The following is a 20,370-nucleotide window of genomic DNA, read 5'->3' on the forward strand; positions in this document are numbered from 1 at the left end:
GAAAAAAAAAAGTAGAAGAAAGGCCACTACCCAGAGAGTTGAGTTCGAGATAAGAGTCATAACAGTCAACCCACAAATAAAGAAAGACACATTCAAGAAGAGACGAGAGCTTTAAAGAAAGTAGGAGTGTGTGATGTGATAGCAAGCACATGGCAGGGGACTGCATCAGACAAAGGAGTCAGGGGAGGGCTCTCTGAGGAGGGGATGGTAACTGAGACTTGACCGAGAAGAAGCCAGGCATGCAGAGAAGAACATTCCACAGAGTGCGAAGGCCGAATGCCACTGGTCAGGACCAAGAGAAGTAAGAGATGCCACTGGAGGGTCTTAAGCAACCAGTGATGAGACATTATAATTTCTAGAAAATTGCTTTGGTAGCTGTGGCAAGAGTAAGAGTAAGTTGTACTGGGCATTTGACAGGGATCCCTGTCTGGGTGTGGTTGTGTTGCCCAGGTGAGAGCCAATGGTGTCTGGGACCAGGATGGGGGCAAAGGAGATGGAGCGATGTGGGCAGATTGGGGATGTATTTGGGGACAGCACTGACAGGGCTTCCCGGTGGTTCAGAGGGAAGAGGGTTGAAGTTAATAAAAGAACAATGATGAATGATGACTCATTGTTTTTGCTTCAGCAATTGGTGGTGGATCATGGTGGCATTTACTGAGATGAGACAGGCTGGAAAGGAGCGAGTTTAGGCTGTGGGAGAAATTTAGAGTTCTCTTTGGGAGGTACTAAGTTCAAAGTCCCTGTGAGGCATCCAAGAGACAGCACTGTATTGGGGTTGAGGGAGTTCTAGAGGGAAGTTCCTTGGGGTCACAACTCACCTCCACCATATATCAGCCGTATTATCTTGGGCCAGTCATGTAAGCTCCCCTGGAGTAGGGAAAATAACACTCAAGCTGCTCCCTAGGATAAGGAAAATAAATAACTGAGCTTCTTTGGGTTCTGATTGGTTGTGAAGGTCAACAGGGAATACATGTGACAAATATGAGTGCCTGGCTTGTACTAAGTTAAGATATATATATATATATATAGTCAAGTGGCTTTGTCCAGTATTTGCGTCCATGCTCGTTGTGCACAAGTCTCAAGGCAAGGATAAAACCAACTGAAGTTTAGCACTAATCATACAAGATCTGTCCTTTTTCAGCGAGCTCCCTTCTGGTTTCCTTAACTTCCCTATTATTCCGTGGCTGAAGGCCTAGGTTAACTGCCTAAACCCTGAAGAGCATGTCATTTTCTTCTAAAGCCTATGGAGCTCCCCGCTGCTGACAACATATAAGGTCTGAGCACCTAAACTTTGCACTCAATGAACGACCTCCATGATCTGACCCCAAACTCCACCGTAGGCTTTTTTGTTCCCCCTCATATAACTTTCCTTTGCCCAAATTAGTTTTCTCATTATAACATGAATGTGGCATCCAATTCTCATAGGCTCAGAGTCGTTTATTAATTCGTTGATTTTATAGATGCCCCTCATGTGCTAGCTCTGAGCCGATGACTAGGGCAATTAAATAAGGTTCATCTGTCTGTTGGTTCTGCTCTTAGGTTGGGCATCTAGTGGCAAAGACATATGTCAAGCACACTTTATAATGCAACGTATTGTGACAGAAGTATCACCAGGTACCAGATGGGAAGCCCCCCAGTAGAGGGATCAGCGGCCAGGTAGGATGTAGGGCACATTCAGGGGGATTATGGACTCATTCTCCTGTCTCCACACGAGTCTGTCACCTAGTCAAGTGGCCTGTTCTTCACTTCTGCTGCCACTATTCGCTCCCACTGCTACTCAAGGTCTTACAGGTTCACAGAGCGCTATTGTAATTGGAAGTATGGACTTTGGAGTGGGGCTGACACGTGCTGTGATCTTGGCCCCACCAATGAATGAATATCTGCTCAATCTTGAGAGAGTTCTTCATCCTTCCAGACTTGGTTTCCTCATCTGCAAAATCGGGGATGATGCAAGAACCTACTTTGGAGTGGCATCGTGGGAACCCAATGGGGGAAGGCCTGTAGATCCCTACAGTGCTTTCTCGGGGGACCTGCTGTTACCCGCCCCCCCACACTCCCCACTCCCTGCCCGTAGGGGCAGCGTGCACCAGTTTCCCAATGGATTTAGCAGATGAATACATGTCTGCCGGTATTAATTTCCTGACTTCCTATCATCAATCCGCGGTTAAGGTTTTAATTCCACTGTAATAAACGACAAACTGTAGAGATGTCGCTTCCTGCTTTTTTGGAAACATTTTACATTAAATTAATTATTATTATTTTTTAACCTCTAAATCCTTATTTCTGTGAAATGTCTGCTTTGAAGTTCCTTTCTTTCCCCAGAAGAGAGCAATTTATCAGCTTTTAGAAGATTATGATTCAGCAGGGAGCCTGTTCAAGTCCATTTGGAGACACAGGTTCCTTTGAGGCTTCGATACGAGGAAGGCCCATTTAAGGCCTTGTTAACAGAAGTATTAATATTCATAATACACTTCTCAGTCTCTTTTGTGTCTCAGACTCATTCCTCTTCCAGAACACTGGGATCTGGATCACTTTATCAGCAGCACCTCAAGGGAATTTGCTAATAATTCACAAAACAAATAAATCTGCTCTTGGCCCCTTTTCCCCAATTAGTCCCCTAATTTATCCAGGATCGCTTTCCTCTTTTTCTTTGGCTCTGATTTCTCAATCCAATGGCATGTGGTTGATGCACAGGCCTGGTATCTCCACTGCCAGCATCACTGACGTCATCTAGAGAAGGTGCCCCACTGCAGGCTGGCCCTGTGCAAGGCCAGGCCAGGGGAGGATGCCTCTTCTTGCCTCCTCGCCACTGGGAAATGTCTTTGTAGAGTGCCATTTACTTTTTATTTTTTTTAAAAGATTTTATTTACTTATTCATGAAAGATACACACAGAGAGGCAGAGACATAGGCAGAGGGAGGAGCAGGCTCCCTGTGGGGAGCCCGATGCAGGACTCTATCCTGTGACTCCGGGATCATGACCTGAGCCAAAGGCAGACACTCAACTGCTGAGCCACCCAGGTGCCCTGTAGAGTGCCATTTAATAAAAGACTCGTTTGGGTTTATTTTTCAAGCTACCATGCAGCAAATATCTGTATGTTGTACTGAGCCAGAGTAGTTGGGGTTGGCTGGCAAAAAAGCAGCAAATACACAAAAGTAGAACAAAGGGCTATATTTGGAGATAGAAATGAGTATTTTGGAAATGATATCTGATTCCACTAGCTGATTTTTCTGGTTTTTGGCAGGTGGGGTGATCGAGGTGTGTCATGTGAGCTGAATTTGGAGCTATGTGAATGTACACATGCACACACATATATACACACACCTATCATCTTGGCTCCGGGTATGCGTTTCCTTTGTGATTCTTTTGAGCCACACACAGACTTTTCCCCTTAAATTATTTGTCAGTGAGTGCCGAAGTCGCCTGTTCCTTATTTCTTCAAACAAATCAATTGTAGGTACGATTATATTATATTTATGATTATATTTGGCATTTGAGACACCCACTGTGCCTTTCCTTTTTCACTCTCCGAACATCTGAAAAACACTGAGATATTTCAACTTGGTTGCTTTCTCATAGTTCAAATCACAGCACATTTGCATAAAATCTCTGATCCCCACTTTGAACTCCCTTTTAATCTCCCTTCCCAGGAATTCTCAAGTAGACCCCAAATCAAAGTTGAGTAACTGGAGAGAAGACCCAGTGCTGCCTTTAATGTGAGACTGGGGATGAGGGGGGCTGTCTGCTTGAGAAGTAAAATGGTCACACATCTGGTGTTCTTGGAATTGGGTTGCCTCCTTTCAAGAAGACCAGAGGAGGGTGTGCTTGTGTGTGTGTGCACGTGTGTAGTAGCTCAAATCTGGACTGCTTCTTCCTTCTCAGAAAAGACAAGAAATACCACATCTTGGTTTTCCATGAAGATGACAAGACTGATTTTACTCCACGATTCTGATATTTAAAATCAACAAGTAGTTCCCTCAAAAGAGCTCACAAGAACATGAAGAGACAGGTGTGCTGGATAAGAACACTTTACAAGAATGAACAGAACTTAGGGAGCAGAATCATAAGACCAACTTTGTTTTTGTCCTCACTTCTTCCTTTAAACCTGCTCAGTGAGGAAAGGTTTTTCCCTACCACCCAATAGATTTTATTTATTTATTCATGAGAGATGTAGAGAGAGAGGCAGAGACAAAGGCAGAAGGAGAAGCAGGCTCCATGCAGGGAGCCTGACGTGGGACTCGATCCCAGGTCTCCAGGATCACGCCCTGGGCTGAAGGCGGTGCTAACCCGCTGAGCCACTCGGGCTGCCCCTCTACCACCGAATAGAAACTGAACCCTGTGGCCTTGGTGCTTATTTTCAGATGGCAAATGTCCTCTTCTTAAGGAAAAAAGTAAAAACAAAACAAAACAAAAAAACAGTCTCAACATAGACGTCAAGACAACCAGTCCAAATCAACCTTTCGAGTTCACACAGTTAAGTGTTCACCTCTCCCCATGCCAGTCTGTCCACCTGCCCACTTGCCCTCTGTCTCCTTTATTCCTCAGGTGGCATCTCCTCCACCATGTAGCTGCCATCTCAGACCCTTTTCAGGTTGTAGAAAGAAGTAAGGAAAGTTCTTTCATGACTGATACTGTTGTAGGTTGGCTTTGCTTTCTTTGCACTGGAAGTTCTAACAGAGGGTTAAAGATGACTTTGACTCTCCTGGAGAAAGTTCAGGCTTATATAGATACCACCTGCTGGACACCCCACCTGCCCTTCTCTGGACACACGTGCTGTTGGTTTCTTGACTTGTCCTCCTGATTCCCATGTTTAGCTCCACCCTTTCCCCCATAGCGCTCACTCCTGGGTCCCCTTATACCATCAAGTCAGGCCTCAAGTTGAACACTTGGTCCTCAGGACTTACTATCTTTGACCAGTCATTGGAGGGGAGTTCGGTCTGCTTATAGGCTGCTCTGACCTCCTCCCATAACGAGCTCCCCACGCTGCTTGCTGACGCCCTTCTGGCTTGGGGTGAAGAGGGAGCAACTCTCCCCCCAACCAGCACAGGAGGTTTGAGGCTGCTGAACAGCTGTTGTAAAAATACTCTTCCACGATTCCAGGTCTCTTAATTCCTTTATATTCTCCTTGTGGGAAGGAAGTTTGTTGACTTAGGAAACCTGTTCTTAGTTATTTCTTTTGAAAATTTGCAGCTGGCACTTCATGTAGGAGTTTCATAGACACTGAGGTTTTGTGCATCATTTTAAACTTTCATTTTCTCATCCTACTACATGTGTTCCACAGATGATCAAGGTCCTAAGAGTTTATCTCCCGTCGCGTGTGTGCTATATGTCAATGAGGACTTAGAGCTGAGACTTGAGAAGTGGGCAGTTGAGAGTGTTCTCTGCACATGGCGGCAGTCTTAGAGGAGGCTTTCAGGAGGAGGGATCTGTCTAAGGCCAGAGGATGCAGAAATTTTGAACTAAAAAAGGGGGAGGAAGAGACTGTGTTTAAGAGCCCGTTGTATCAGCCCAGCCACAAGACAAGCTGGAGCTCGAGTATGGACATGACAAAGCAGAATGGCCTCATGTGGCAGGTGGGATTCGAATCCTTTATAATTCCCTCCCCTTGAGTGTGGCCAGGACCCAGGATTTGATAAGACGTCACATTTGTGATTGTGTTGCATTACATGCAAAGATGGAGGAAGCTTGGCAGATGTAATTAAGGTCTCTGAGTAGCTGACTTTGAGCTAGTTAAGAGGGAGAGATTTGCAGTGGGCCTGACCTAATTAACTAGAAGAAATCACACAACCATATTGCTAATTACCTAAGGGGAAAGGTGGCCCTCAGGTGCCAAGGGCCTCAGTCCTGCAGCCACCAAACTCAAAATCCTGTCAACAACCTAGATGAGCTTAGAGGAGGCCTTCAAGCCTCAGATAAGACTATGGCTTGGCCAACACCTTGATTATAGCATTTGGATCGGAGGCCGGAGCTGGGGCCATGCCAGACCCTTGACCTGTTGAAACTGAGATGACAAATGGTTTTGTTTGAAGCTGCTGAATTTATGGCAATCTGTTACACAGCAATCAAAAAATTGAACAAGATCTCTGTTTTGTGTTGGAGCATATTGAGAAATAAGGATACAGAAGCTAGCAGAAGACCTAACTAGGTGGGGTTTAGGACGCTAGATTGACGGGAGTGGACTCTTCAGTAAAGATCTAGGGATCTAGTGTAAAAAAAAAGAAAGTCTGGTTTGCTCATGCTCCGTATTCTTTGCAGGTCGACCGGGGATGCTTCTTTGCATTATTCTGACCTCAGAACGCAGGCTCATGGGCACTTCTTCTGTAGTGTTGCCATTGGCCATGGCAGGAAACAAATAGGAGAATAGAATGAATTGCATCAAGGTGTTTACAGCTTCAGCCTGAAGGTGTCCTTTTCACTTTTACTCACATTTATTTCTCTCTCGCTCTCTTTTTAATTTTATTTATTTATTCATGAAAGACAGAGACAGAGAGAGAGGCAGAGACACAGGCAGAGGAATAAACAGGCTCCATGCAGGAGCCTGATGTGGGATCGATCCTGGGACCCCAGGATCACGCCCTGAGCCGAAGGCAGGCGTTAAACCGATGAGCCACCCAGGGATCCCCTGTAGTCACATTTCATTGGCCAAAGCAAGTCACATGGACACGCCTAACATCCAGGGTAGAAAGAATGAACCAAAAATATGTGGTGAGTTTCATTAGTCAGCGTACAATAGTTGTAGATCCTAAAACAAGGGGGTGATTTGATGGCAGCCCAGCCTCCTAATTTATGCCCAAGCACCTTCCTTATCCTCCCAAATTCTGAGAAGGGACGAAAGGGTGCATCGCAAGCACACACGTATTTTGTATTGGATATTTGGCAGTAGACAGAATGGTGAACAACATTAAGAAACAGGTGTCTTTTCTTGTATCGATGCTTCCTACCCCAGTATTCCTACTGGATGTAAGAAGGATTTTGAGTCTGTATTTATACCAGGAATTCCCATTTTCCTGTTTCTTTTATGCCTACATTATACCTTCTCTCATCTATTGTGAAACTCCGTTTTCTAGTGAATTCAGGGGCCGACAGGGACCTCTCAACAGGTTTTCAAAGGGAGATACCAGGGAAAATTTTGAGAGGTATTCTAATCAAAACTCTCTCTCTTTGCCTCAGAAAAGAATGGAAGGCGTGAAAGGCAGGAGAGCTTTCCCAGAGCAAAAACGAGTTGTACGCAGGCCAGTAAGTAATAGTAATATTACAATTTTAAGATGTTCAAGACGTTTTGATCTCTCTGATGGCTGATATAAGAAAGACACTGCTATCATCCCACTTGTGATACGTGAAAAATTGAGGAATAGACAACGTCTGACCTGGGTCTCTTCTTCCCCTCCTTCTTCCATCAAAATGAACTCTTAGGAAAGAATTTGCTGGAATTTTACTTCTCCAAGGATTGTCTGCATTTTAAGCTGTAAAGTGAAATGGGATGTATGTTCACTGGGAAAATTGTCAGGGGCGTAAACAGAGCTGTGGCAGAGACGGGAGCCACATGGTAGAGTTAGAGATGGTAAACACCACCGGTCAGTCATTGTGGAAGCCAGGCCCGGGGGAGGGAGCTGGGGAAGCACTGAGAAGGGGGGGGGGGTGCGAGAGGAGTGTGACAAGCCCAGGACAAGCTGGGTGGAAGGAGGGGCCCGAGGAACAGCAGGAGAACCAGGAGACTGAGGCCTTCAGGAAGTCAGAGGAGGAGAGAATTTTGGAATTTTGGAAAGGAAAACTGAGGCTCCAGAGAGAAAGAAGGCAGCTGAGGCGAGGAGGCTGGAGGGTTCCGTGGACGTGGCTAAGCCAAGGCTCTTAGCAGGGATCCGGGCTCTTGCCCCGTCAGGAGAGGGGGAGCGGGGTGATAGATACGGTAAGAAACGCCACCTCGGGGACTTTGACGGGTTGTCGCTGTGGGGGGAGACCCGCAGGGGAAGGTTCACCCTGGGCAGAGAGGGCCGGGGCTGCCACTGGGCCTGGGGGCCTGCCGGGTGGAGGAGGCACAGGGAGGCAGCCCTGTGGTCCTTGAAGTGGGTGGGGAGGAGGAGGCCACACAGGGGTGAGGTGGGGTAGGGCCAGAGGGTGAGGTCCACCCCTGGGGGCCTCATTGTGCTTCAGCAACACGTAGGACACGCACATGGGGTTGGGGGGTGTGGTAGGGACTCTAGGGAGAGTCCTGCACAGCCCCGGCCTGCTCTTGGGCCAGGCAGGGGGGAAACGGAGTCCAGGCAGCTCCCTGAACCAGCTCGGCCCTCGCACACCTTTGCACCTTCCTGGCCAGTGTTGTGATCTGGTGACCGAGGGCGGGGAGACGGGAGACGCCGGGAGCTGTGACCGGGTCGGAGCGGAGCGGCTCTGGACAGGGCAGCTGGCCCGGCCTTCGGGGAGTGCGGTGTGAGGCAAGACCCGGGGGGTGACCTCGCTAAGATCTGGGACATCCAGCTCAATTCTGATGTCTCTCTCTCTCTTATTTTTTAATTAATTAATTTTTTTTATTGGAGTTCAATTTGCCAACATATAGCATAACACCCAGTGCTCATCCCAAGTGCCCCCCTCGGTGCCTGTCACCCAGTCACCCCCACCTCCCGCCCACCTCCCTTTCCACCACCCCTTGTTCGTTTCCCAGAGTTAGGGGTCACTCATGTCCTGTCTCCCTGTCTGATATTTCCCACTCATTTTCTCTCCTTTCCCCTTTATTCCCTTTCACTATTATCTATCTTCCCCAAATGAATGAGAAGATACAATGTTTGTCCTTCTCCGACTGACTTACTTCACTCAGCATCATACCCTCCAGTTCCCTCCACGTCGAAGCGAATGGTGGGTATTTGTCGTTTCTAATGGCTGAGGAATATTCCAGTGTATACACAGACCACAGCTTCTTTATCCATCATCTGTCGATGGACACCGAGGCTCCCTCCACAGTTTGGCTATTGTGGACATTACTGCTATGAACATCGGGGTGCAGGTGTCCCAGCATTTCACTGCACCTGTATCTTCGGGGTAAATCCCCAGCAGTGCGATTGCTGGGTCGTAGGGCAGGTCTATGTTTAACTCTTGGAGGAACCTCCACTGATGCCTCTTTGCAGGTTCGTATCCGCGAGAAAGCTATTTGCAACCTGGTGAGGGTCCTGTGGTTCGAGTGTACTGCTTTTCCTTTGAGAGAAATCTGTTTTATGTTTGGGGGGATTTGTCATCTGTTCCGTTGGAGAGTGTCTCATAAAAGACACTTGGGTTTTTTGTTTTGTTTTGCCCTGCTTTTTTGCGGGGGGCGGTAGCTGTTGTCAGTAGAACTGGAGGAGGGGTTTTCATCTGCATGGATTAGGTTGATGTACCAATCCCTTTCTTCTCCAGGGTTTTTAAGGAATCTTCCATGATTGGCTGAGCATGAGGAATCTCCCTGTGACAGCTCTATAAAGAAAGAAAGACAATAAAGACAATCTAACAGGCAGTCAGTCGATGACGATTTTGGTCTGGAATAAATTTAGCGCATCTCATAAAGTTTTTATAGATGCTACCTTTCAGATGCTTAGAATATTATTATCCAGCCCAACATTTCTCTGTTCCTGTTTTTCTTATGCTAGCCTGGAAAAAAAAAAAAAAACAGCCCCACACTTCTAGGATGTTCTTCTGTGTCTATTTTAAGCTCTTAGCAGAGTCGTTTAAATGACTGATTTTTCTTTTTCCGCTGCATGGTGTTCTTTTCCTATGGGATTTAATTAGAGACTTCCACAAAAATCTGACAATTAGTGGGTTTTGCCATGGAATTCGTGATTTGTATCTTTACGGGGCTTCAACGCATAAGCCTCAACAGGTCCCTCCTAAGCATAAGGTTTTGGGGTTTCGGGGCCAACATGGAGGAAAAATGAAATTCAGATAAAGGGAAAATATCCGATCGTTCCCAACTGGTAGAACAGAACGTGACTGAACCCAGCCGGTAGCCACTGAAATCAAGCCACTTAAAAATACACCTTACAGGTAAAAACAAAACAAAATAAAACAAAAAAATAGCTAGGAGTTACATTATTAAGAATTATAGATATTCTTTCATGGTTTCTTTGCAGACATTGCAGCTCTTTTTATTCTCGGTCATCAATAAAATGGATTCTCTCTCTCTCTCCTTCCTTCCCTCCTTCCCTGTTCTGTGTTTTGGGAAGGAGTGAGTGTGTGACCAACAGGAAGCAAAGGGTGTGAGGCAGCTGCAAATGAAATATGTATGTGCCAGGTAAAAATATATCCATGTCTTTCCACATGGATGGTGCTTGATGAGCCTGGCTTAATGGCGCCTGGGTCTGAGGAGTTGTGCGACTCTACAGCATATTTTATTATTTAATGGGAAAGAAAGTGTATCATTACAGTGAGACCCACAGCGTCCCAATCCCGTCGATACCCCCTTCGTGAAAAAAATAGTTTTCTTCATTTTTTGGAAAAAAATGGGGGGGGAGGAGGAAGGGGTCAAAAGTATTCAAATCAAGGGAGGATTATCTCCCATAAATCTCCTCTTTCCTAAATCTTCACGAGTTAAATGCTCTCATTTCTGCTAGTGAAGTTTCCCTTTTGCAGCAAGGAAGGAGCAGTGAAAAGATAATATGTTTTGACTTTTTTTTCCCCTTTCAGAGAGAAAAGCCCAGTGGGCTCCTGCAATCCCAGCGGGACTGGGAGGGTAGACAGGGAGTTGAGGACAGCAAGGTTAGCAGAGAGGTGGCAGGTGGCATCCCAGAGGCTAGGGCCCCCAGGTCCCCTGGGCAGCCACACAGGGCCCAGGTCCCAGAGATGAATCCCAGGGGCTCGTGGTGCTCCCCAGCCTGCAGAATGGCGGGAGATACCAGATGGAGCCTCCAGAGTCGACACTTCAGCTTGGGAGCAGAGACCGGGAACAGAAGGCAGGACAAGTCCTGCACCAGGAGGAGTCAGACACTGTAGGCTTTCCCAACAGCAACGCCATTTGCTTCCCGGGGTGACCTTGGGCGCGCGGAGCCACTTCGTCCGGGTTCTTCTGTAAAGCACAGGCGATGACATGTGCCCGGCCTACCTCATGCATGCGGTGCATGTCAGAACGCAGACCAGGGCTTCTTCGGCCTGACTTCAAAGGACTCTGTGAAGAGAGCAAGCTTCCCCCGAGTGCCTTCTCGGTGCCTGGCCCTGTGCTGGCTCCCAGGCACGGACCCCGGCCCCAGCTCTCAGCAGGCCCGGACCTACATCAAGCAGGAAGGAGCAGCCGTGGTGTCGGGTCCTGGTCAGCAGCCTCAGATGGTGGCTCAAGAGAGCAGCCCCCAAACTCCCCGGGGGACACGGACTGTGGGAGCAGTTGTGATGAACAACAAAGAGCCACCACATTTCATGGTTTCGGGAACACATGTTCCCCTCACATTTTAACGTATTTAAACCGAGGAGGCCACTTTCAGGAGTGGTTGGCCAAGCAGGAACAGCCGCTCCTTTTCGTTGGTGGCACGCAAAACGATGCTGCATCTTATCATCTCCAAAGGCTTATATCCCATGAAATGCCAGAAAAGAAGAAAAAGACCCTATCCCTGATATCCAACGCCGCAGTCCTAAAGTTGAGAAGAACTTTAAGTGAGGGAGTCTCTCCTCATCAAAGCAAATCAACCAATCGGTGAAACAGTTTTACAAAATGGGAAAGGGGAGAAAACTGACACAAGAGATTTATTGAGACATGAAGGGAAACCACTGGGCTTGCAGAGCCTTCAGCTTCTACCCTGAACATCACCTTGAACTCGAGGAGGTCAGTTTGCAGCCCTCATTGTGCTGCTTCCAGGTTTTTGACTGGCATGCTCTACTTGCTTCTTTACCCCACACACTGTATTTGAAAAGTCCTACACTGAAAAAAATAAAAAATAAAAAATAAATAAATAAAAAAACGAAAACAAAACAAAAAAAAAAAGAAAAAAAAAAAGAAATGTCCTACACTGTCCTTTGGGAGCCAAAAAGAAGGCTGAGGTAGACGGCGGAGGGCAGTGAGAGAAGAAGGTTGTTCAAGCTTTGGGGCCCCAATCCTCTTCTTGTGTTTCTTCTTCTTCCCTGTGCCTTGTCCTTTTTGGCCTTGGTCATCAACCAACCTGCCTTCCATCCCGACCTCCTCCTTCTTCTGTTTGTTCCAATGAGCGCATCAGCTCTCTCGGCTTCGTCACCTCCTTAGCCTCACTACCTCTGCCTCGCCTCTGTCACAGTATAAGTCACTTCTCTTGTCTCCTGGTGGTGAAGAGGCAGGTGAGCCCTGGGTTCAAATGTGGCCTTTGCCAGTTTAACCTCTCCAACTATCATCTCCCCAGCTGTCAAATGGGATAATAATAATAATAATAATAATAATAATAATAATACTCATGTCATACAGCTGCTGTGTTGTTTAAAAGAGTTAGGTGAGTTTTATGTGCTTGGTATAGTGACTGGTCAGCACATAGAAGTTATTTTCTGGTGTCTTCTCACCAGTAGTAGTATGAGTCATCTTGATGGTGTGGCCATGTTAGTCATGTTTGGGGACAGAGAGGTCCTTGTAACACGATTAGCTGGTTAGGACATTTCTACGGCCTTTTAACACCTGGCAACCCTTCTCATTGGCTGGCTAAAGATTTAAGTCCCAAGGCCCGGGGGCACCCATTGTATGTAAAGAATTAATTTATTTACTCTGCATCTAGAACAGTACTAGCAACGTACCTTTCCTGAGGAGAACTGAGAAAAAGGTCATTCGAATCATTTTCAATGGGGCTCAATTCTCTGGAGAGAATCCAGTTGGGGAAAGCTGGTACAGGATAGATATACCCTTACTTCACAACGTTGAGTTTGTATTCGAAGGCCATTGATTTAGAAGAATGAGTGTGACTCGAAGGGGATGAAGCTAACAGATAAATCCCTAGTACAGCACGCTCGTAAGGCACAACGAAGGCTGCCTCCAAGAGGAAAGTTTCTGTTTAAAGTTATCCTCTGTAGACCTGATTCTGAAACCTATTTCCCAACTAATAATTTTCAGTTTTACATTATTGAGCCTGAACGCTGACCATAGACTTTTCTTGCAGGTGGTGCTAAATAGGAATGTTGATGCATGTATTTTGAAAGCCAGTGGGGAATGCAGTCCAGAAGGTTAGCTGATCTCACTTTCACTGCACAATTCTTATTAAAAGATGAAAATATGCTTTTGGTTGACACTCAAAAGAAGACAAAGAAAGGGTAGATGTCTGGAATGATGGTACCACGTCAAGTCTTCCCTTCCATTTGCCTCTTCTTGACCAGCAAAGTACCAGTTGGAGACATGGGAAAACTCTCCAAATTTCTTTGAATTGTGAAGGCACAGAACCCCAAGTACCTCGATAGTGATGGTTGTTCTGAACTGGGCGGGTGCATTTGGCTCAGAATCGCCATTTAGCTTTGTTGAACTTAAAACCACCTGTGATTTCACCAGCAAAATGGGTTTATTCGGGAATGGCAGAAAGTTGCAGGCTGACTTTCAGGCTCCTTGCAGCCAAACCCTAGGCAATCTCTGAAAACAAAAGAGAGAAATGCTTATTTTTCATAGAGAAAAGGGCGGAGTTGGGAGGGGCTATTATAAACCAAAAGGTCATCGGAGTTCACTGGGCTTTTCATTGGCTGACTTACGGCCATCTCTCATTGGCTGGACTGTTGCCAGGCCAGGAGAAAGCCTTCTTCCCTTCTTCTAGGATTAGTAAAACAGCTTTTTCTGGTTGGGAATGAAAGGTATGTCAAGTACTAGGGCACCAGAGATCCACCTTCTGGCCTCCCAACTCCATTTCTTTTTTGTTTGTTTGTAAGATTTATTTATTCATGAGAGACACACAGAGAGAGGCAGAGACACAGGCAGAGGGAGAGGCAGGCTCGCCCTGATGTGGGACTCGATCCCAGGACCCCGGGGTCACGACCTGAGCCAAAGGCAGACACTCAACCCCTGAGCCACCCAGGCATCCCTCCCAACAACATTTTAAATGAGGTTTCCTTTATCACTATCACAGATTGGAGGGAGAGAAGGTGGTGGGGACACTGTGTCACAACATCCAGATCTGTGGAGTCGATAGGAACAGAGTGATGAAGGCAGAAGGAAAGGTACATGGATCAGTTTTCTCCAAAACAAATCGTGTGGCTCCAGAGAAGGAGCACTGTCTGCAATCCTGAAGGGGCTATGTGGCCATAACACATGAGTGTGTTAGGAGCTGAGTGGGAAAAATTAGAGATGGAGACAAAGCAGGAGAGACTCCTGCCTCTGGGAAACAGACAAAAGGTTGCAAAAGAGGAGGAGGGTTGGGGATGGGGTGACTGAGTGATGGGCACTGAGGAGAGCACTTGATGGGATGACCACTGGATGTTAAGCTATGTGTTGGCAAATTGAATTTAAATGAAAAAAAATGTAAAAAGGAAAAGTAATCAAATCCACATTGGCAAAGCAAAAAAAAAGGTGTTGTCTTTTTGGAAGTGGTGGGACACCAGTGGTTTTTCAGTCTTCTTGAAATGTTCTCTGACTATATTCTCATGAATGCATTTTGATTCAGGGCAAGGATAAAAAGAGTGACTGTGAGCAGGATCTGTTACCAGAAAAGCAGCACTATCATGTTCTCAGTAAGCCCCACACTCTGAACACATACCCCAGCTCATTCCATCGCAAGGTAGACGAACTCAACATCATGGTGGCTCCAGGGTAGGGAAGCCTTAATTACAGCCAGAAATTGGCACCGGCATTCCACCTTCTGCCACCTTGCATTTAGTCTTTTTCAATGGTATTAATATTTAAGCTATTTTGCTAAATGAAAATTATTTTTGTGAAAAGGTTAAGCTGTGTGTACACTCGCATTAAAGGGATATTTTGCTTTTCCTGTGGAGATTTATCTTAACTTTAAAGATTAAACATGAAATAAGCCATGGAAAGAAAAAAGAAAGAGAAAAAAAACAGAATGGCAGATCAGAAGAATTCTACTTTCAACATCTCTTTCTAATGAGCCTACAATTAGATGAGGATCGTCAACATGGTGTTTGCCAAAGCCTAGACAACTGTTTTTTTTTTTTTTTTTTCTAGTTTTGGTGGAGAAGGGATGTTAAGGGAAGAGAAAGTTAGGAAGGAAATTCTGTGCTGGGAAATCTACCTATTTCTGTTTATGAACAAACTATAGAAAATTGATTGTCCTCTGAACACCCAGGTGAGCTCATCTGTGGAAATTCCCCGGCTGTGGTCTCTGTATGCTCTAAATAGCTCAGCTCACTGAAACAGAGCTGATGAGGTGATTTTTTTTTTTTTTGAATTCCCAGTAAATTTGTAATACAGGCTACCAAAAAAAAAAAAAAAAAAGCATTTTCTAACTCTTTTCAATTGTTTATCACTAGGTAGCGTCCGCCCAACTGCTTCCCCACCTGCCCCCTTCCTCGTCTACACGGCAGCAAGGAAACAGTCTGGGAAACATCTTACACTGAATAACACACCTACATTATGGAGTATTCTGTGATCCATTAGCTTAAAAACAGCTCTTTCAAGGCATCCTAAAATGGGAAACCCGGTTCTTAGCATAAATGAAGTTGTACCTGTGTCACCTAAGGAGAGAGTCAAGGAAGGAGGGGGAGCATGCCATCACAGGAAGCAAAACCTCAGGGAAAGGGCGTTCTGATGACGACTTCATCAAAACCAGGAGCATGGAGCTCTGTGCTTCCCCGTTACTGTCCCTTGACCTGCCATATTGTAATGAGATCTTCTCTTCAACCTGTTCGGAGTCTCTAATCAAAGGGCCTGGTCCGATGAGTGATTAGGACCAAGATGACCCCGGTAATGATCTCCTCTCCCTGTGTGCGTTAGCCCTGGGTGGGCCACAGTGTATACCGTTAGCCTCATGCTCAGGGTGTGACTAGAAATTCAGCCCCACGGGGAACCCTGAACATTGCGCTGGTAGCATTTTTGGGGGTTGCTAATGAGAACCATAAAATAACACCAAAGAAAGATCTGAACGGACGTGCCAGATGATTGCGTTTGCACACTCTGAACATAAGATTTATGAATCGAGTTTGGGGTTGCCTTAGTATCTAGCCTCTCATGAAATGTGGCCACAGCTACTATTTAAACGAAACAGAAGATAAAAGTGGTTTCCAGAGTGTGATGAAATGATTGTGTTATTGAAATGACAGTGTAGATGTGGCAACTGCCTCAGAGACGGCCCTGCTTGCGAGACGCCGCCCGCACTTCTGAAACACAGGCCCAACCAACACCCCTTTCCTCTGATGGCGTGTGCGTCTGTAAGACATGTGCATGCACATGTTTTGCCGTTTGACAAGCTCTTCCATGAATGTCAACCTTGGTATGTCTCTACCCAGGGCATTTCTCTGTGGCTGCTTTGACACGTATTTTTAATTATCGTTGGTTGAACACATGAGCTCTCCTGTTCAAATACCACTGCATGCTTGACAAGACTTGGAACCTTCTAGAAAAGGGTCCCTGGCTCAGTGGCTCTGATTGTGGACGAGGTAATTTGCTTGAGTAGAGTATTCACCTGAGGCAAGAGGAAGAAAGTGGACCGTTGCCAACTCCGGAAGGGTCTGGCAAAGAGGCCATTCTCGTAGACCCTTGACCAGGACTCCTTCAAGTGAAATGACTTTATCCAATCACCTCGGCCCCAACAGAATGATAGGCTTTTGGAAACTAAACCATTCCCGAGGCAGTGTTGTCACTGTGGATAAGCAAATGGATAATATCTGAACCATAGGCAGTCCCTGCAGCGATGCGAATCGAAACGTAAATGCATTTTGAAACAAACAAAGCCATGGGTTTTGAAAACTCAACATGGTGATAAAAATGTCCAGCAAATCTGCCATTCGTGGGTGACATCTGGGGGAGAATTCTTCAGGGCTCGAGTTTACTCATCGAGAAGAGAACCACGGAAAATCGTCAACATAACCCTAATCGTGGGGGATATTCATTCCCTTCAGGTTGCTTTCTCCATTGGCTCCATTGCTAAAATGCACCACTCGGCCTCTGGAGTATTTACACTTTCTTTTCTGTAATTATAAATGCGGTGGCAGCTGAAGCATAATACCTGGGATGTAAAAGGGATCCAGAAAGAAATTGAAAAAAAAAAAAAAAAAAAAACAACCCACGACAGAGATGAAAAATACCATGTTGGAGCTCGCAACCCCTGGCTCAGTGAGGGCTTTCAGGTCATTCATCTTGCCTTTGATTTGTCTGCTTTTTCACTTCAAATAGGTTTACAGGTTTTTAGCTGAAACCAATTAAAGAGAGCCAATTGGCAGGGTTAGCACTTGTGGTGTTTATGGTGCGCATTGTATTGATTTATGCTGCTCAGCAGCTACAGTGAAAAGCAAACTATATGAAGAGGAAAGGAAAGCCCATACTGGGCGGGGGGGGGGGGCATCACAGTGCACAGGATTAATGCGAGGACAGTAATGAGCGGCGCCGTAAGGAAACTGCTGACTGTGCAAGTCAGGCAATAAGGGGATTTTTTTTTTTTTTTTTAAGAAAGACATCATGGCAACAGTTTAGTTATGAGTGATTACGCAAGATGCTTTGCATCATCAACAAAGCAGTGCTCTTTCACTTGAAGTAGCAGAAAAGGATGCAGGGAAAGGCATTTGCCGGCTCTGTGGGAGCATCTTGAGGTTTACCATGCAGGACGGGGACCTAATTGGGCTGCTCCGAGGGAATGAGTTCCAGGAGGATGTTGCATGGGAGTTATTGAGTAGTGGGACAAAGAGAACTGTGGGGACAGTCGGTTGGGCACTTGAGCCTGGCAGGGTCCAAAGAGCGAGTGGGGCATTTCGGCAAATGGGAAGGCCTGGGGAAGAAACGTGATGCAGGTGGAGGAGAATGTTGAACGGTTGCCCAGGTCTTCTCCTGCCTTCAGCTGTGCAGGGCTTACAACGCTCAGGGCGATGCTCTTGGTCTCAAGGAGGTAGAGGGCTCACACGCTGCATCACTCAAAGCATGTCCATTGGCAGGGAGTCTGAGAGTGGGTGACGTACTGGCACCTGTGAGCCTAAGACCGAGTGACTCTACCTTGGAGTGGGAGTGCGGAGAACTGGACAGCTTTGTCTGCAGCCTTCTGTGCTTAGGCTTCTCAAATTCAGGAAAGGTAACTGAAAACTTGACGAGTCTTACACATTCTTGGAGACAAAGGGCTTTGATTATTGAAGATGGAAAAATGTTAAACCAAGTAAATGATCAGTTTGGTTTGGAAAATAGCTCAGGCTGGATCATCATGTAAGACTTTGCTGATTTAGTGTTAAACCTCATAAAGACAGGTGAGTCAGGCATAGCCTTGAATATTTGTAATGATAATAATAATAATTATTATGCTGCTAATATTCTTGCCTTGTCTTTGTTTAATGACTTATCCTGGTTTTTTTTTTTTTTAAGTATGATAACATGCATTGACTCTTTGATTATCAAAACAGTCCTGTGAGTTTGTAAGCTTAGGCATCATTATCCCTATTTGAAAGATGAAGAAATAGCCTCGGGGAGATTAAGTGGTTTATTGTGGCAACTGATAAGAGGAAGGAGAAAGGAACTAACAATTATTGAAGACTTATGACTCACCAGATCCTCAACTGAATATGAATTGAATATATATATATTTATATATATTTGAAAAACTATATATCAATATCCCTTTTTTACAAAGAAGGAAACTGAATTCAAACAAGTGGATTAAATTATCCATGGGTTAATGTCAAGCAAGAGGGAACATGAGGTTTTGAAAAAAGTTTTCTCTCTCTCTCTTTCTCTTATTGAATCATGATGGTAATTTAAAAAAAAAATTCCCTGGTCTAGCATGTAAGGAGCTTGGAAATCATCACTCCATCCTAACAAAATAAAACCTGAAGAAACTGAAAAATCAATGACACTTCTTAGATCTGTGAGACAAATCAGGTCACAGGGCCAAATTCTGCCCCCAGAATTGGAGAGACAAACACAAAGATACACAGAACCACAACTCTGAGGACCAGAAACCCAAGAACTGAAACTTGCACAGGAACCAAGACCAAGATAGGAAACCTAAACTGGAACTGATGAATTGCTAGAGGCTCGGTGTGGGCAAGTCTGAGAAGTAAAAATTCCTTCTCTTAAGAGAAGCTATTTTATAAGAGCCTAATCTACTGGGTTATTATCAGAGCCTAAGAGTCCCAGAGAAGGGAAATACCCACCTCCGGTCATCTTGTACCACCTGGGGGTGTGAGGTTAAAAAAATTAAAGAGAAGCATTTATGAAGTTGCCATCCAGGGGCACAGACTCACTAAAAGACTGAGATCTAATCATAGGGCCATAGAATGCTTCCTTCCCCTTCCCAACTCGGACCTCACCACTGCTTCATTAAAGGATTTACCACAGTTTCTTTTACCCATTACATCATGCCCACCGTTCAACCCCAAATGTCAGAAAGCACAGTTTGAAGAGATAGCAAGGATCAGAACCAGACCCAGATAGGACAGGGATGTTGGAATTATCATCAGACCATACATTTAAAACCCACTATGATTAATATGCTAATGCATCTAATGAAAAAGATAAATAATATGTAAGAACCGATGGGTTATATGCGCAGAGAGGTGGACATTTTAAAAGAATCAAAATGAAATACTAGGGATAAAATATACTGTAAGTAAAATGAAAAATGCCTTCAGTGGGCTCATTAGTAGAATAGGTATGGCTAAGGAAAGAGTTTCTGAGCTTAAGGATATGTCAGTAAAATTTGTAGAACTGAAAAGAAAATAGAAAAACAGACTGAAAAAAAAAAATAGAACAGAATAACCAAGAACTATATACCTACAAAAGGTATAAAGTATATATTATGGGAACACCAGAAGGAGAAGAAAGAAAGGAACCGGAGCAATAATGACTGAATTTCCCTCAAATTGATATCAGTCATCAAACCAGAAATCCAGGAAGCCCCGAGAATACTAGCAGGGCAAATGCCAAGAAAACTACACCTACACACATCACGCTCAAGCTTCTAAAAATCAAAAAGAAAAAGTCTGGAAAGAAGGCAGAGGTAAAGCAAAAAACCAAACAAATAAAACCAAAAAGCTAAAAAAGAAAAAAAAAATCCCCCCATCCCCGCCAAAACAACCCAGCTTACCTATATAGGAGCACAAATAATAATTACATCCAGCTTTTCCTCAGAAAACCATGCAAGCAAGAAGACAGTGAATGAAACACTTAAAATGTTCAGAGAAAGCCCACTAACCTAGAATTCTGTACCTTCCAAAATTATCCTTCAAAATGGATTTAAAAATATCATACAAACGGTGATCAAGTGAAAACTAGAATATATATGTGCATATATATTTTTCACCCATCCCCCCACACACCTCCCCTCTGTTCTCTGTT

The 20,370-nt window shown here is 45.1% G+C and overlaps 1 long non-coding RNA gene across 1 annotated transcript; it reads left to right on the forward strand.

The window, feature by feature from the left end:
* The first annotated feature begins 7,663 nt into the window (after positions 1-7,663).
* LOC144324305 (uncharacterized) lies at positions 7,664-18,345 on the forward strand. The gene is made up of 2 exons (XR_013389831.1): positions 7,664-7,905; positions 15,369-18,345. It is a non-coding gene; the product is annotated as an uncharacterized LOC144324305 (long non-coding RNA).
* The last annotated feature ends 2,025 nt before the right edge of the window (positions 18,346-20,370 follow it).

This window comes from Canis aureus, chromosome 11 (assembly GCF_053574225.1).
Source record: "Canis aureus isolate CA01 chromosome 11, VMU_Caureus_v.1.0, whole genome shotgun sequence".
NCBI classification, from domain to species: Eukaryota; Metazoa; Chordata; class Mammalia; order Carnivora; family Canidae; genus Canis; species Canis aureus.